At 45.9% G+C, this 12,736-nt stretch overlaps 1 long non-coding RNA gene across 2 annotated transcripts in view; it reads left to right on the plus strand.

The window, feature by feature from the left end:
• Positions 1 to 9,083: 9,083 nt before the first annotated feature.
• Positions 9,084 to 12,736, plus strand: part of LOC121820005 (uncharacterized) — a 45,521-nt gene continuing 41,868 nt past the window's right edge. The window contains exon 1 of one of the 2 annotated variants that reach the window (XR_006060445.2): positions 9,084 to 9,196. This is a non-coding gene — a long non-coding RNA (uncharacterized LOC121820005). Of the gene's footprint in view, positions 9,197 to 11,901; positions 12,028 to 12,736 lie in introns of those variants that run through there. The other variant, XR_009599945.1, reaches the window with a different exon arrangement.

Here is a 12,736-nt window from a genome sequence, read left to right on the forward strand (position 1 = left end):
AAATAATTGTGATGCTGACGAGATGCTTCTCCAAGAGGTAAGACTGAATCTGCAGCCTAATCAACGGTGCTTTGTCTTGTCTAGCAGAAAACGAGAGTCCAGTTGGTTGGTCTGTTGGTTGACAGGAAGCTACCCAGAAACCACTAGGTCCCAGGCACCGGGGTAGGTGCTGGAATAAAGCAAGAACTGGGCAACATCCTTGCCCCCGGGGGTGGGGAGGGAGGAAAAGACAAATGTCAGAGACTGAGACACATACCAACTGAGCTATCAAAAGACGCTTGCTCCTTGGAAGAAAAGCTCTGACTAACCTAGAGAGCATATGAAAAAGCAGAGACGTTACTTTGTCAACAAAGGTCCATCTAGTCAAAGCTACAGTTTTTCTGGTAGTCATGTATGGGTATGAGCTGGACTAGAAAGAAAGCTGAGCACCAAAGAATTGATGCTTTTGAACTGTGGTTCTGGAGAAGACTCTTGAGAGGCCCTTGGACTGCAGAGAGATCCAACCAGTCAATCTTAAAGGAGATCAGTTCTGAATATTCATTGGAAAGACTGATGCTGAAGCTGAAACTCCAATACTTTGGCCACCTGATGCAAAGAACCAGCTCATTGGAAAAGACCCTGATGAGAAAGGAGATGAGAAGTAGAGGAAAAGAATAGGCAGGGGAAAGGTAAGGAGATTGGATTCTGTTCCAAGTACAATTATTTATACATATTTACATGACCACCTGATGCAAAAAACTGACTCATTGGAAAAGACCCTGATGCTGGGAAAGATTGAAGGGCAGGAGGAGAAGGGGACGCCAGAGGAAGAGATGGTTGGATGGCATCACTGATTCGATGGACATGAGTTTGAACAAGCTCCGGGAGTTGGTGATGGACAGGGAAGCCTGGCAGTCCATGGGGTCGCAGAGTCGGACATGACTGAGCGACTGAACTAAACACATATGCCTTGATAGGCATAAAGAGGGTGGCAGGTCAGCAGGGAGCCTAGAGGATGGTGAGTCTGAGAGCAGCAATTGGGCAGGTGTAGTCTGACCTCTCAGGGAGGCAGGCAGGGCTGTTGACCACTAGTCCTTTGATGACTGGCTCCCCAGTCCTCCCCAGTGATGGAGGAAAGCCCCAGGGACTGAGCAGGGCAGGGGCGGGCAGCGCTAGGGAAGTCCTGAGAATCAGGGCCGTGGATCAGAGACGGACTCCACACTGCGGAAGGAAACTGGGCTTGACACGGGGCAAAGTGCACAGGAAGACGCCGGCTGGCCACCAGGAAAAGAGCTGAGGGTACGATCTTGGCCTTATTGGCTGCTGGGCTTGTGGGGATGTGGTCTGATTCAAAAGCTCTTACCAAGGTGTGGATGAGGCATGCGGAAACCAAGAGACGTTGGGGTGATTCTGCCGCGGGTCAGTGGAGCTGTAACCTCCCTAAGTCCTAACTGAAGTGGGGGGAAGTGAATACTGAAACCGGGCTGGGGGGATGTAGAGATGAGAAGGCTGTCCCGAGAGAGACTGAAGGGCCTAACTGGCCTGGGTCCTTCTCTCAGGGGGGCCACAGGGATTAAATACTGTGACCTTTCTCCCCCGACCTCCAGTCTTCCGTCAGCTCCCATTGGCTGAACCCAACGAGAAGTCAGAGGAAAAAGAGCAGGATCCGAGGAGTGAACGAAGATGCGGAGCCCAGGATGACCAGCAGGACACAGGCAGTGCTGGCACTGGAAAGAAACCTTCCGCCGAAAACGAGACTGGCTAGCTTCCTGAAGGAAGAGGAACTAGGAACCAGCCTGCCTCCAGCCCCTGTTGTGAGTCTTCTACCTTGCTGATCTAACTGCATCCGGTACCATAACCTTTCTCTAGGGATCTCTCTGCCTCTCCCATCCCCATTGTCACTGGCCACCACCTTCCCTCGCATTTCTCCAAGTTTCCTGCTTGGTCTTCCTGCCTTAGCCCCCATCCAGTCCCCTCTTCACCTGGCAACCAACTCTTTCTAATGTACTGATCTGAGCATGTCATTTCCTTTGCTAAAACCACCTCACCAACATAAAGTCCAAACATCTTACCATGACTTATGAGGCCCTGTCATGGTCTGGCTCTGGTTTACATGTCCAGCCTCATTTCTTGCCAGTTCTACTTTTCCAACTTCCCTCAGCCAAACTTTCCTTCCTAAATCTAGCTTGCTATCTGTCCAGCCATACAGAACTGCTTTCTAATCTCTTTCTAATCCCAGGGCCTTTGCACATGCTGTTTCTTCTCCTGAAAGCCAGGAAGTCAAATTTAACCTAACTTTTGCTTATTCCTCATTACTTCATTCCAGCTGCCCTTGGCAAGGGTTCAGGGCCTCTCCTGTGTGTTCCTGTAGCACTCTGGCCCTGTACAAATTGTAGCATTTATTTTAAAAGTTAATTCAATAGATATTTACTGAATACCTGTCATACATCAAACCCTTACCATCCCAGAACGATGAGTAAAGACTCACGCTGTTCTTTCTGCTTGCCATGTTCTTTTTTAAAAAAATTCTTCATTTGACCAACTCTTTTTTTTAAAAGTTATTTATTTATTTTATTTTCAGTTGCTCTGAGTCTTTGTTGCTGTGCATGGGGTCTCTCTAATTGCAGTGAGCAGGGGCTAGTCTTCATTGCAGCATTCTCATTGCAGAGGCTTCTCTTGTTGCGGAGCACAGGCTTCAGGCACATGGTCTTCAGTAGCTGCAGCCCGCGGGCTCCAGTAGTTGCGGTACACTGGCTTAGTTGCTCCACAGCATGCGGAATCTTCCTGGACCAGGGATTGAACCTATGCTTCCTGCCTGGCAGGCAGATTCCTGTCTACTGTACCACCAGGGAAGTCCATCTGAACCACTCCTAACCTTTGGGCCTCAGCTAAAATATTTCCTATGAAAATTTTGCTTCCTTATTCTCTCCCACAGCGTGCTATATGGTTTAGCTTATGTGATAGTGTTGTCTCCCTCTCCATACCCAGGAAGATGCCGTACCCGCTCCATCACCCACTGTGCGCCTGCCCAGCCCAGCTCTGAACCAGGCACTCAGTGGGCACTGGTCACACACGTGTGGAGCAGGGGAGGCAACTGTGTTCTCTCCTCAGACTATGAAAGGGAGTAAACCAAGACTGGATGCTCCAGGGCTGTCTGTGGGACCTGAAACTTACGACAATTTGAAGCACCCTCTTTAAGAAAAATAAAAAATTGCAAATCCAAAATTGGGTGTGAAAGTGGATCTTTGCTTAGATAGAGAAAAATGACAATAAACTGTAGGACTCTTAAAGTTGAACTATTTCACAAATATCACAAGATGCAGAAAAGTAATGCAATGTTTTTATTAATTGCCTAGCACACTGCTGTAATACTTTTCTTCCTCTGAATTTTTTGTTCTCACACTCTTTTCTCACCTCTTTATGTAACAACAGTTTTGTCATCTTTTCTATATAGAAAAAGGAAAGTGAATGAAGTCTTTCCTCCAGCATAATAAAAATAAGATTTATTATTGATGATTGGGATGCATAAAACATGTGCCTTCGCAACCAGACATACTTGCTGTTTGTAGGGCTGCTACAGTTTATACTTTACAAACATATTCTGATAAGTCTTATTTGGCATAATTGTCATCAAAAAAGAAAAAAGGTATAGCATAGAATTGTATCACTGTATTACTGAATATTCCTAGTATATATGACTTGGTGTCTGTGAGAACTGAATCCTGCATTTAGAATTTTACACATAGAAGATTTTCCTGTAGACTAGCTTATGGCTCTGTACAATTCATCTTGTTTCTCCTCCACTACTCACATACTTCCACTGCCAGTTTCTGTAGAATGTATTCAAATCTGATACGAACTTTGGCCCTGCTCTTTAGTGCCACATGCCAGATGAGAAGATACCATGGGCAATAGAAGGGTTCCTGGAAGCTACTTCCACACTGAGATGGCTAGAGAAGTTTATTTTAAAAGTGACTGCAGGACTTCCCTGGTGATCCAGTGGTAAAGAGTCTGCCTGCCAGTGTGGGAGACACGAGTATGATTCCTGATCTGGGAAGATCCCTCATGTCGAGGAACAAATAAGCACCCGTGCCCCAACTACAGAGCCCATGCTCCACAGCCAGAGAAGCCACTGCAATGAGAAGCTCATGCGCTAGAACGAGAGAGCAGCCTCAGCTCCCCGCAGCTAGAGAGAGCCCACAAGCAGCAATGAAGACCCAGTGCAGCCAAAAAAATAATAGTAAAGGAATACAATTTTTCAAAAGCGACTGCAAACCGCCTGATATAACCCCGCAGAATGCAAACCTAATCATGTCCCCTACTTACTTGCCCTTGGCCAGATCCCATAAATACCACTTTGTGGATGCTCTACCCTGGGGGAAGTGTGACAGAGTCTGACAGAAAGGGACAGCATTCCTAACTGAGTGTGGTTAAAATAACTTACTTTTGCCAAGTTGACCAAAACATGAACAGCAATGCTAGCATCCTTTTCAGGACTTGTGCTGATGGGATGCCCTAAAGCTTAAGCTTCCTTCCCTGCACGGTAAGTTTGCCTCAGTCTGTATCTTTGTTGTTGCTGCATGTTGCCCCGGCACTTCTCCTGGCCCCTAGTACAGTGGTTCCCCCTAATCTTTTTGTTTTCTACAGTTTCAGTTACCCTGTAGTCAGCCATGTTGGAAAATATCAAGTGGGACATTTCAGAAATAACAATTCATAAGTTTAAAATTACATGCCATTCTTAGTAGCTGAAGAATTGATGCTTTTGAACTGTGGTGTTGGAGAAGACTCTTGAGAGTCCGTTGGTCTGCAAGGAGATCCAACCAGTCCATCCTAAAGGAGATCAAACTTGAACATCCATTGGAAGGACTGATGCTGAAGATGAAGCTTCAATACTTTGGCCACCTGATGCGAAGAAATGATTCATTGAAAAAGCCCCTGATGCTGGGAAAGACCGAAGGCAGAAGAAGGGGACGACAGAGGATGAGATGGTTGGGTGGCATCACCAATTCGATGGACATGAATTTCAGCAAGCTCCAGGAGTTGGTGATGGGCAGGGAAGCCTAGCGTGCTGAAGTCCATGGTGTCGCAAAGAGTTGGACATGACTGAGCGACTCAACTGAACTGAGCAGTGTGATGAAATCTCGAGAGTCCTGCTTCATCCCACCTCCTCCCACTGAGCCGTGAATCATCCTTTTATTCAGGGTATCTCTTCCATTAGCGTTTAGTAGCCATCTCGGTCACTAGCATGACCGTCATAATACTGTGGTGCTTGTGCTTGAGTCACCTTTGTTTTACTTAATAATGGCCCCAAAGTGCAAGAGTTGTGATGCTGGCAATTCGGACATGCCAAAGAGAAGTCGCAAAGTGCCTTCTTTAAGTGAAAAGGTGAAAGTTCTACATTTAATAAGGAATGAAAAAAATCCTATGCTAAGGTTGCTAAGATCTATGGTAAGAATGAAACTTCTGTCTGTGAAATTGTGAGGAGGAAGAGAAATTTATGCTAGTTTTTCTTTGTTTGTTTATTTTGTATTGGGGTATCACCAATTAACAGTGTTGTGATAGTTTCAGATGAAGAGTGAAGGGACTCAGCATATACATGTACCTAATCTCCCCTAAACTCTCCTTCCATCCAGGCTGCCACATAACACTGAGAAGTTTGTGCTAGCTTTGTCGAACCTCAGACTGCAAAAGTTAATGCCACAGTGTGTGATAAGTGCTTAGTTAAAGTGGAAAAGGCATTAAATTTGTACCATAAGATATTTTGAGAGTGAGAGAGAGGGATAGAACATGTTTATATAACTTTTATTCTAATATATTGTTATAATTGTTCCATCTCTTACTGTGTTAATTCATAAATCAAACTCCTTCACAAGTATGCATGTGTAAGGAAAAACATAGTGTATATAGGGGACTACAGTTTCAGTCATCCACTAGGTGTCCTGCAACATATCCCCTTGGATAAGGGGGACTGTGGTAGTTTGCTTAATAAATACAGGCTGAGTGAGAAAAAGTGTTGCTTGGCCTCATTATCCAGGAGATATTCTTTTCCCCAGTAGATCTCATTGCCTTGATTTAAAGCTGGTGCTCAAGAAATAGTTCAGTAGAGTTATTGGAGGCCATGGGAGGGGGGAAGAGGAGACCGCTATGCGGGGTGAGTTTCCCATCCCCTCCTCAGTGGGCAATGAAGCCAGTGCCAACACATCAGCTGCCCTCATTAGCGGCCACACTGCCCTGGCTGCCCTCTCTGGGTAATTTTAATTGGCTCCAATCAAGGAGAGCTGAGTCCAGGCTTTATTAACACTGACAGCAGCTCCTCTGTTAGAATCGCAGGTAGAAAGGTCACATTGGAAACACCATTTCTGAGCGCAGAGTAATTACGGACAGAACTCATTCTGGCTTTCACAGCTATGCGGAAGAATCTTTATTTGTCCAGCCCTGCTGCTGGGGGCCTTCTGTGTCCTGCTTCTATTTTCTTCCTTGTTGTGAGGAGAGTTGGCCTTACGAGTCACACATAAGTTTTTTCTTCATGGCTGAAGGTCCAGCAAACGAAACCAGTCCGTATTCCCAAGGGGCTCCACGGGGTTCTGTTGCTGAATAATTCGAGTCTAAAATTCCAGAGAAAGGAGAATGGGCTGCACTTCTAGACAAAAGATGGTAGATCATTGGTGCTTGTGTGCTAAGTTGCTTCAGTCGCATCTGACTCTTTGTGACCCTATGGACTGTAGCCTGCCAGGCTCCTCTGTCCATGGGATTCTCCAGGCACGAGTACTGGAGTGGGTTCCCATGCCCTCCTCCAGGGGATCTTCCTGACGCTGGGACTGAACCTGCGTCTCCTGTTTCTCCTGCGTTGGCAGGAGGATTCTTTACCACTAGCACCACCGTTACATGTATTGGTGTATGAGAACCGAGGACACTTCACACTTTTTGCAGCTGCTTAGCACGTGCAGCTCACCTGCTACACTTCGGTGAAATCTTCCCTTATCCTCAGGCAGGGAGTCCTCCTCTCTTTGTGCTCCCACAGCATCTGGTTCATGTCTCTATTACAGGACTCGTCCCACTGTATTTTATCTATTTGCTTAGCCATCTGTCTTTCAAGATGGACTGCCAGCTCCTAAAGGGCACTGACAAAATCATTCATATGTATATTCTTGCTTTATTCCCTAGCTCAGGGCCTGGCACTTGGTAAATATTTATTGTTTGATTCTCCAAATGAAGGGAGTGGAAGACTGATAATAATATTGTGAACCAGTGCGGGCATAGAGTTGTACAGTAGAGTACTTTGGGCCTTTGGTGTCAAACTGGTTTAGATTCCAGCTCCACCACTATGTTAATTAGGATTAGGTTTGGCTGTAAATGACAGAAAACCCAAAATAATGGCGGTTTAACCAAGCTGGGTGTTTATTTCTCTTTGATGTAAAAGTTGGGATGTGGGTGCCTCAAGATGGCTGAGTGGACTTGGTTCCATGGAGTCCACGGAAGCCCAGGCTCATTCTACCTTGTGGCTCTGCTATCTGTGGCCTTGGTCATGTCACAGCTCAAGCTGGCACCCTTCTAGCTCCAGCTCTCACGTCAGCATTCCACTGGCAGGAAGGAGGAAAGAAGACTGACATTTCCAGGAAGTTGCACATAGCATTTTTTTAAACTTTTCATTTTGTACTGGGGTATGAAACTCCAGTACTTTGGCCACCTCATGCGAAGAGTTGACTCATTGGAAAAGACTTTGATGCTGGGAGGGGTTGGGGGCAGGAGGAGAAGGGGACGATAGAGGAGGAGATGGCTGGATGGCATCACTGACTTGATGGATGTGAATCTGAGTGAACTCTGGGAGTTGGTGATGGACAGGGAGGCCTGGCATGCTGCGATTCATGGGGTCGCAAAGAGTCAGACACGACTGAGCAACTGAACTGAACTGATAGCCGACTAACAAACAATATTGTGACAATTTCAGGTGAACAGCGAAGGGACCCAGCCATACATACACACGTACCCATTCTCTCCCAGACTCCCCTCCCATCCAGGCCACCATACAACACTGAGGAGAGTTCCCTGTGTATACAGTAGGTCCTTGTGTACAAAACGTTTTTGCTTACATCTTGTTATCCATGATTTAGTCACATGGACTTGCCTAGCTTCAACAAAATCTAGCAAATGAATATAGTCCTGATTCTAGAAGGCCACATATTCAGCTAATAATGGGAATCTATTATTCTACAAGGAGAAAATAGATTTTAGAGGATGTGGTTGTTTAGTCGCTAAGTCGTGTCTGACTCTTTGTAGTGCCATAGACTATAGCCTGCCAGGCTCCTCTGTCCATGGGATTTTCCAGGCTAGAATACTGGAGTGGTTTGCCATTTCCTTCTCCAGGGGATCTTCCAGACCCAGGGGACAAACTTGTGTCTCCTGCACTGGCAGGCAGATTCTTTACTGCTGAACCACCAGGGAAGTCCTTGGAAGAAAACAGTCCCTGTCATACTTGCTTACTAATCATGTGACTTTGGGGAAGTGAGTTAACCTCTCTGATTCTCTGTTTCCTCATTCAAGAGTTTAAGGAATGCAAGCAGATGCCTTAGCAAAGCACCTGGGACTTAAATGGTTCAGTTTAATGATTATTATTACTGTGGTGCGGCTAGGCTGGCAGAAAGAGGTGTCCCTAGTGGGGAGCTTGGGCACTGCAGTCAGACTGTCTGAATCTGAGTCTTAACTAATACCACTTACCTGGTGTATGACGTGGGGTTAGTTACTTGACCTTTCTGAGCCTTTTCTCATCTATAGAATTTCTCATCCATAGAATGGGGGTAATAATACTCCTTTCTCCATAAAGTTATGAGGATCATTTGAGATATTTATGTAAAGCATTTTGCTTAGGACCTAGCAGTAAATACTCTTCATAGTTGACTTCTATTGTCAGTCAAGGCAAACCCTGAATGACCTTCGGATGGGCCGTGAAGAGGATGATGGAGAAAATTCCATAGGATTCTGCCCAGCCATGAGACTCCAAACTCAATTCATTCTAAGGGGGCGGGACCACAGCTGTAACCAGGAGGCAATAAATTAACTTGGCCAACAGTGACTGCACGAGGACGCTTGCATTTTGAATTGCCTCCAAATGGAGCCGACTTTCAATGCCGTGAGAACGTCCTCTGTCTTCCTGCTTGTTTCTATTTCCCAAGGCTGTCAGCAGTTCTCTCCAAGTGGGGGCTTTTCCCAAAGGGGTCAGGTAAGAAGCTCTGGGAGGAGAAGTGTGGAGAGCCAGAAGGGATTTCTGGCCGAGGTAGGACCGAGGTGGGCTGTGCCAAGGCTGCATTTGGGTTGGGACTTCTGTCCCTTCAGGCAGAAGTTGCAGGAAAGCAGAAAATATGCCAGGATCAGCTCAGACAGAATGGAACTTGATGAAATGAGCAAAATCCATCATATCTCTTCTGCTCAGCCTCCTGGGATTAGTGGTTAGGTCCTCCAAGTAGCCTGAGTATTTATTATCAGGAGACCCAGTGCTCTGCTGCCTGGGAAGAGCCAAAGGCACAGAACCTTCTCAGGTAGCTTGCTGTTGGTTTTGTTTTTTATGGCGGCCAAAATGGGACCCTCTGTCATTTACCCACTGTGTTCACAGGCTGCTTCCTACCTCAGTGCTAGCTGAGTAGCTGCCAGGGGTCCCTGAGAGGCAGGAGAGTCTGGGTGGGAAAATGTATGATCACGCCTGACTCTAGCTTGCTGGCTCCCAGCCCTTCCTCCCCACCCAGCCTTCCCTCTGTGCTGACCTCTCCATCAGTCACCACAGCCTCAGGGCAACTCCTGGGTGCCCACCTGTAAACAGAACCACTGTTTGATACCAGAAAACTCCCAGTTAAATCAAGACTCAGCCGCTTTTCTGCAGTCTGCAAAAGAATGGGTCATTTGAAGTGAAAACCTGGAAACAACCTAATGACTAAGGAAAGAAGGATTGTGCAAATGAGGGCTCCATCACTTCAAGTGATCTTATGCGCCATTAAAAAGATAATTGTGATGATTATGTGGCGATGTGAGAAAATGCTTCTATTATGATGTTAAATGAAAATATAAAATCTCATCTTTGCATAACTGTAAAAATTACATGCGTATCTGGACAAAGAAACACCAAAAGAAAAAATTGAGGTGATAGGGTTATGGGTATCATTGTCTCTTTTATGTATTCTGATATCAGTTCTTGCTGTTTGCACCTATCATGTACTTTTGCCCTACCCCCAAAAAGGAAAAAGAACTCAGATGACTGGAATTTGCTAGTCTGGCTCCTTTGCTTACTTTGATATCAACTTTTCAATCAATGTTCTCAGGAAAAGACATGGCTATTTTAAGTTGAAAGCAAACTCCTGATGAACCCTCTTCAATTCTCCTCCCAGTAGGTGGTAAATGATGAAAGCAGATCCTTAAGGACCAGCTCAATCCCGCCTTTGCACTGAGGCCTGTTAACTATGGGGTGGGGCATCGGGAGCTCAGTGCTGAGCATCTGAATTCCAGGATTGCCTTCAGCAGGCTCACCTGAAGTAGGAGTTAGAGGCAGGGCCAGTTACTGTTTGGATCTGGGAACAAAACCACCCACCCCAAAGCTGACTCTTTGGGTTTTGCTGAGTGAACAGGAGAAATAAGAAATCATCACTTAACAATGACCCAGAATTTCAGGAGCTGCTTTAATACCATTCCTGCCACCAACTTATTGTGTAAACTGGAGAGAATTGCTCAGCCACTCTTCAGATTAAGGGGCCAGTTGTAACCTGTCTCTAAATGGCTGATGGTCAGAAAAACAAATGACAACAATGGCACCAAGCACTCTGAGAAGAAAGCAAGTCTATTGGAAAGAACATGGGGTCTGGAATCAGAAACTCTGGATTCAAGCCAAGGCTCTGCTACTCTTGAGCAGTATGACTTTAGGCTAATAGCTTCTTAGGCTCAGTGTTTCATCAATAAAATGAGGATAATACTCTCCACTCAGCTGGATTGTTGTGAAAATTAAGTGAGCTCAGGTATGAGAAAACAGCTTTATAAATTGTAAAGCATATGTATTAGTTTGCTAGGGCTGCCATAACAAGATACCATGGACTGGGTGGTTCAAACAACAGAAATGTCATTTCTCAAAATTCTGGAGTCAAGTCTGAGATTAGGTGTCAGATGAAGCAGTCATTTCTTCCTGAGGCCTCTCTCCTTGGTTTATAGAGATGGCCATCTCTCTCTGTATCTTCATCTTATCTCTCCTCTTGTGTTGTCTCTGTCCTAATCTCCTCTTCTTCTTATAAGGACAGCAGTCATATTGGATTTGGGCCCTCTCTAATGACCTCAGTTCAACGTAATTACCTCTTTAAAGACCTTGTCTCCAAATACAGTCACATTCTGAGGCATGGGGGGTTAGGACGTCAACATGTCAATTTTAGGCAGATTCAGCCTGTAACAGTACGATATAGATATTTTTCTGGACCTACCCAGGACTGCCCATGATGGACCTTTAGAACACAGTGGAAAATAGCCTTGCTGGTCGTTTTCTATTATGGCATCAAGGCAAGAGGCAGTTGGAGACACCTGCCAAAACTCTGTGAGCTTCTCTCGCTGCAGGGCCAAAACCTTCTGAGGCTCTGCTGCCACCAGTCTTGTTCAGCAAATAAACAAGCCGTCTTCCCTTTGGGTTCAGGATGCTTTTTTGTAGGAAAGGAGTTATTAGTACTTAATAGCTTCTAACTCACAGGGAAACAGGTTTGTGTGGGCTGTGGGTGTTTGTCTCTTTTTACTTGTACGGGAGTCTTCGAGAATAGCCCATCCAGGTCTTTTAAGGAGCTCTCATCTGCTGATGGATAAGCCACAAATAGGGAGCCCAGGTCATTTTTCGAAAGTATTTACTTACACCTGCTGGGAAAAGGCCTCAGCAAACATTTATCAAGTGCCTCCTTGGCGCCTGGGGCCGACTGAGGAGTGGAAGGAGAGTTTGGCTTACTTAGCAAACACACTGCTTGACCCACGAGGAGGAGAGGAGACCTATCGCAGTGTCAGGAGCCGGGAATGCACCTCTGTGGACACTACAAGCTGAAGGTAAAGCAAAGCAGAGGAGGGTCTGGTCAGGAAGTCCGGGTGTCTGGGATGTTAAGTTATTTTAGTCTTTTAGGGAGATCAGGAAGAGACATGTCTAGGTTACCCACAAGCTATCCCTGAGTGGCACAGAAACTGGTCCCACCAATTTTACAGTCACTCTGGGTCCCTAGGTTTCCAACGTGGTGTGGGGAGGAGAGGGCTCAGTACTCTTCATGGAAACCTGATTCCAATTTAAGGCCAATTGACTTGCCCTCCTTCCAAATATCTAGAATTTAGTCTAGCGGATAGAGGCTCTAGCTATATCTATTTGCACCTTGGACCCTAAATGTTTCTCTCCTATTGACCAGAAGTTGAGGACTTGTGTTGTTTTTGCCTGCCCAGCTTACCCTCCTACTTCTCCTAGAAATAAAGCCACTCTTTTCTCCATTACACGTGGTTTAGGTGCCGCTGCCCTCACCTCCCCCAACACAGGGAGGTACCTGTCCTCAGTCTGGCCAATGAGAATAGACCTCTCACCCTTGACACCAATGATTGGCACAGGGTTGGGCACATGACTGAAACACAGGTAATCAGCATCTGTTTCAGTCATTGTTATGGAAGCCAGAGGAGAGAGGCTCTGCCTTCCTTTTGGATAATAAGCCTTGTTCTGAAGCTCCTGTTCAGCCATCTCCACCAGGGTTGAGGGGTATAGGAAACCATACCATCTGGA

Source organism: Ovis aries, chromosome 1, assembly GCF_016772045.2.
Source record: "Ovis aries strain OAR_USU_Benz2616 breed Rambouillet chromosome 1, ARS-UI_Ramb_v3.0, whole genome shotgun sequence".
Classification (NCBI taxonomy): domain Eukaryota; kingdom Metazoa; phylum Chordata; class Mammalia; order Artiodactyla; family Bovidae; genus Ovis; species Ovis aries.